The sequence below is a fragment of the Papaver somniferum genome, chromosome 7, assembly GCF_003573695.1.
Source record: "Papaver somniferum cultivar HN1 chromosome 7, ASM357369v1, whole genome shotgun sequence".
Classification (NCBI taxonomy): Eukaryota; Viridiplantae; Streptophyta; class Magnoliopsida; order Ranunculales; family Papaveraceae; genus Papaver; species Papaver somniferum.
Window position 1 is genome coordinate 188,106,285 of NC_039364.1, and position 5,758 is coordinate 188,112,042.

The window sequence follows — 5,758 nt, forward strand, 5'->3', positions numbered from 1 at the left end:
ACTAGACTTGTACCATACCGACTTTAGGTCACAGAAACTTGATTTTCCTTAGTTAATAGTCGACATCTTTCTTGAATAGGACCATACCGACTGTGTGTTAGTCGGCGTGGTGTATGATTACAAGCCCTCCGACTATGTATTAGTCGGCACTGTTCAGATTATTGACCTTGTCGATTGTATTATCAGAACCATGTTTGAATGTGTAGAATTCTCATATCTCTTATTTGTGTATTGTTTAGGTTCCCAGAGGCAAAAATAGAAGATATTCCTTGTATTGTTAGCAATGCAGCAGAGCTATTGGAATTTATTGACATGATTTATCCTGATTTAGAAGATCCTAAATATGAAACTGAAAAGAATTTCCCTGTAAGAAAGTTACTTCTCATGGGTAAGGAAGATCCTGAAGAATTTCTAAGGTTTATGGAGAGTCCTATCAATCCCCTCAATTATGAAGAATGCACATCATCAGAGGAGGAAAAAGAGGAGGTTGATCCAAGAACTTTTTTCAGGGCATCTGACTTTTCTGGAGTGTACCCCTATTACAATGAGGTAGATGACTACATAGGTCCAGATAATAGAAAAGCAAAAGCTGATGCTGGTGAAAAAGCTAGTGATGTGGAGGAAGATGATAATAATGAGAAGGATCCATGAAATTCTTAAACTTTATTATGTTTCACTTGCTTTAGAAACTTAGATTGTGGTTTGAACTATTACATTATGTTTTGAACTGTTAGTTTGTGGTTTTAGACTTGTTAAACTTATGTTAATTTTCAGTTTCAGTTGCTTTAGAACTTATTCTTTTTTGTGCAGTTTTAGACAATATTAGATTTTTACTAAGTCGGCATGGTTTGTAAGCTCGACCTTGCCGACCATACCAGGCTATATGCTATAGTGCTGTCAAGGATAGGTAGTCGGCATGGTTTTAAATGTCGACCTTGCTGACTTAAATGTTAGTAGTATAAAAATATTACTTTTTAGGTACAAAGTACAACCCATTGAATGCTCAACGGCTAGAAATTTCAAAATCAAGACATTAAATGTGTTGTTATTATAAAAGCATTCTCAACTTCATCTTCAACCATGCATAAAGAATGGAAGTTTCAAGTGCAACACGCCCATATATTTGTAGTCTTTGTAAACTAAGTGGTCATTTTGCAAATGATTGTCCCTTTGAAGGAAGCAAATGCACTATTGATGGTTGTAAGTGATTCTTATTTCTCATGAAAGATGCAATAAGAGATGTATATCATCCGTATGCTTCAAAATGCACCTGTTGTGGGTTTTTCTATTGGATAGATGAGCGCCTAGCTCCGTATGAAGATGAAGTTGCTAAAATCAACCTTCTACCATGCACAGATCCATGTTGTGATGGTAAGATGAAGCTAATTACCTCTCCTAAGAAATTGTGTACCGGAAAAAGATACTATCTATGTCCCAAATGTGTTAGGGTTAAGTTTTTATCATTTGTATGCTTTAATTAAGGTTTGTATGCTCTAATTAAGTATTTAAGGTTTGTATGCTCTAATTAAGTTTCAAAAGTTTTAAAGTTTTTAACAATCATTGCATTCGATTTTAGTCGGCATTATACAAAATTCAAAGCGTGTCGGCTGCTTAACAGTCGGCACTTAACAGTTTACTAACATAGCCGGCGAAAGTACAGTCGGCAGGGTTTTCCTCATAAACCCTGCCGACTACAATGTATGAAGAACATCCAGGAACAACTTTTTTTCCTGATTTGGTCGGCATGGTTGTCCTCACAAACCCTGCCGACCACAAAAAAACCGGCAACCTGACGAAATCAAGACCTTGCTGACCCTGGGACAGTCGACACTGTAGGAGGGAAACAACCTTGTCGACCGTCCCAGGCCTTTTTTCCTGTGCTGTCATGCAGTACAGCCGACAACCTGACGAAATCAAAACCTGCCGACCCTGGGATAGCTGGCTTGGTCGTGTGATAAATACAATGCCGACCAAAGGAGTATACACCAAAAAAACCACATCCATTTCATTCATTTATAGTACTCCAAAGTATATTACACAAAACACGAATGCGATTACAAAAGTACTCCAAAAAGATTCCTTATTCCCTAATCATAATCACTCATCACTCAAATCTATTGGAGGGAGTTCATTCAAATCTATTGAACCTCCTTTTGTCGAATCTATGGGACATTCCCTAGACTCATCTAAAGCATTCCAAAGGTGCATGTTGTCCTCATACAGTTTCATCCATTTCCTGCTCTTGTTGAATATGAACTTTTCCCAAAAACTAAACCTACAAAGAGGGGGTAATGGACATTACTTGTTGAGTTGTAGACCAATAAAATGATTACCATCCACCAAAGCCATAACAATTCTTCTATGCCTGAGATGCTCCACACAGACCGCATGTTTCGGTGCAAATGATACACTTAGTCCTTTACTAAAAAAATGTACCACGCATGACCACGGATCCGCGAATAGATGGCCACAATCCGGCATTCTCAACCAATGCTCCCATTTGATCGGTGCATTTCCCTCCGGGCCTTTAACACTAGTAAGCAACTCTTTAAAAGTCGCTTCTTTGTCCTCCATGGAACCTTCTAGCATCATTGAGATATAAAACTCCTTTTCTTTTTCTAGTCGGGCGGTCATCTTCTTTCTTATGTATTGACATTGGGTGAGATTATCCTCAATCGCTCCACTTAGGTGTCCCAATTGTTGGGAGGCAACGTGAAACCCACAATTTCCATCCTTTGGGACGTTGTCGGTACCAATAACGAACTCTCGAATAATTTGAGGGAGTTGTACACGATACTCTTCCAATACCGGTTTTACTACCTTCCTCGGACGACCTCTTTTCTTCACTACATCTCCTTGACTTGCTTGACTCTCAAGAAGTGGAGTTTCATTTGGATTCAAGTTTGAAACGGTTGGTGTAGTTTTTTCTTTGCTCCCCCGACCCCTTTTCTTTACAACACTTGCTTGACTCTCAAGAAGTGGAGTTTCATCTGGATTCAAGTTTGAAACCGTGGGTGTAGTTGTTTCTTTCCTCGGACGACCTCTTTTCTTTTTAGCCGGATCCTCTTTGTATTGCGCCTCGATATAGTCATGTCCGGATGGATCGCATTTTGTACTCAAATACTCTTTAATTTGTTCCCTTTCTTCCGCCCTTGTCTTTGTGGTAGGTGGTCTACCCGTTGGATCTTGTTTCGTCGGTTCTTCAAGTTCTTCCATAAAAGGGTAAACAATCGGCATCAACTTGTGCTTCATAGTTTTTTTGTCCAACCTATTCAACTTGGGGTACTTGTCGAGGATTATTCTCCCAAGTTCCATGTCGCCAAACTCTTCACCGGGATCTTCTCTTGGAGTCGGTTCGAAAGATAGTTGCTTCCAATAAGGATCAATTTCTTCAATCGGAATGGGAGTTTTATACCTACCAAGCATATGACAACATGGAAGTCAGATAACCTTCATTATCCTACACTTACAAGGAGTGCTCGGCTTGTCATACTTTTAATACAACTTGAGATGTTTCATCATAAAACGTATTGCCCAATGCGAGACATTGCAATGTATACCAACAAGCAACCAATTATCCTCCTTAAACTCCTTCAACTTCCGGTACCTACTTTCTTCGAATTGCTTTGTTATCTTGTTGATATCATTATTAGTGTACTCATGGATAGCATGTTGCACCGTCACAATCCCATTTTGACGCGTGAAAAGTAGACCTTTTAGTCTACCATGAGCTTGCTCTACCATACTTGTGGATTCAAGTTTGAAATGTTTATAGTCTTAAGTAAAAGCATACACAAACCTCTCTTTGTGTGGCCTCAACCATTATCTCTTGCAATATTCCACTACTTTGGGGTAATTAGTCCCCCAATCATCCTCGAACTCCTTCAAGTTGATCTCATATCTTGCCACACTCATCGACCAAACCAACTTATCCCACACTTTCATGAATAACCCAAACTTGATCTCACCTTCTTTCCATTCTTCCTCTTCTTTCTTCTCTCTTCCTCTCACTCCTCTTTAGTTAGTTTACTAAGATGTTCATCTTCCTCCTTTTCACGGTTAGTGCTTTCTTTGCCTTTGGCTTTTGGATATGATTCCTACAATTCTTTCTAAGATTGCATTGTATATGCCAAGTGCAAAGGAAATTTTGTGCATTGGGAAAAACTATCCTCACGGCGTTCATTATTGCTTGCTCATTGTTGGTCACTATAACTCCGGGAGTCTCGTCTTTGTGGTAGAGAAGCTTCAAAGTCTCCAATGCCCAAATATAGCTATCATCCTTATCACGATCCATAAAACACCATGCCATCGTGAACGATTGCTTATCCGAGGTTTGTCAAACAATGTTCAACAAAGGCATGTTGTACCTATTCGTCTTATAAGTACAATCCATGAACAAAACTTGGTAAAAACAACGCGCCAATTGAATCATATCGGGATGCGCAAGAAAAATACAATCCACCTTCCCCTCCGATGACTCATGGTGTCTCACCGTCTAGTTGTATTTGTGTGCCAGCCATTGTGATTCTTCCATTACCTTTCTTCCATCCCATTCAATTCTTTTGATAGTTGCCTTGGCCGCATAAATTGTACACAATGAAGAGAGGTTATTCTTGTCATCCCTCTTGAACTTACTAAGGAGCTTGCTTGGTTTAATTCCCCAACTTGTTCTTACTTGTTCGAACTCGTGCGGTTTCAACTTGGCAACTTGGGTGTGCCCAACAAGACTTTCTGGATCTTTATGGTCATTCCAACTAACATCAACTCTATTCATTCTCCACATGTTATCGGTTTCTTTGTTCCTCCAAAAAATAATCTTGAATGGGCATCCACACTTCTTTGACTTCGTCTTGTACACCCTTGTCGTCTTCTTATCATACACATAACCCTTTCTCTTGTGACTTGCGTCCAGCGACCCACTACACTCGCATACCATTTCAAACCGCGTATCTCTTTGTTCGGAGTTTTCACTAGAACGCACATTTTCTCTTTTGCTTTCTCAACAATCCAATTTACCGCGTCGTCTTTTTCCTTCCATTCCAAATCATTAGCATAATGTGCGGAAGTATCAGGACCCCTAACATTGTGAGCTTGAGGCTGATCCGTCATCGGTACCAATGCAATCTACAAAACAACACAAGTTAGTTGATATGTACTACAAAAGTCGGCAGGTTCGATATAAAAAACAACGCCGACTAAAGAGCAGCCGGCATGGTCGAAATATAAAACAGTGCCGACCAAACTATAGTCGGCAGGGTCCGTATCTACTACAATGCCGGCTTAAACATGTTTCAAATTCGTTTCCTGTGCTGCAAAAAATCTTATAGTCGGCAGGGTTAAAATTTTCGACCATGCCGACTTAATACTGCTCATGAAAAATCAGGGCATTTGGAAATATATACCATGCCGACACTGGATAGCAAAAGTGAAAAAAGAAAAAAAAATCGATCATTTGCATGGAAAAATCACAATCTTCACCACGTAAGTTGTCTACCTGATTATTTGCAGCTCCGTTCTCTTCTTCTTGGTCATTAGATTCTACGTTTGGCTCAAGACATTCATCACTTCCATACCCATCTTGAATTTGAGGAAAATAAAAGTGAGGATCATGCATATAATCCATTATTTGATCATGATTTGGTAGACAATCATACAAGTACTCATCTGTAGGAGGAAAGTTAGAAGACTCCGCCCCCCAAAATCAGGATTTGAATCACTCATCTCACTCATATCACAAATTTCTCAAAAACCCTAACTT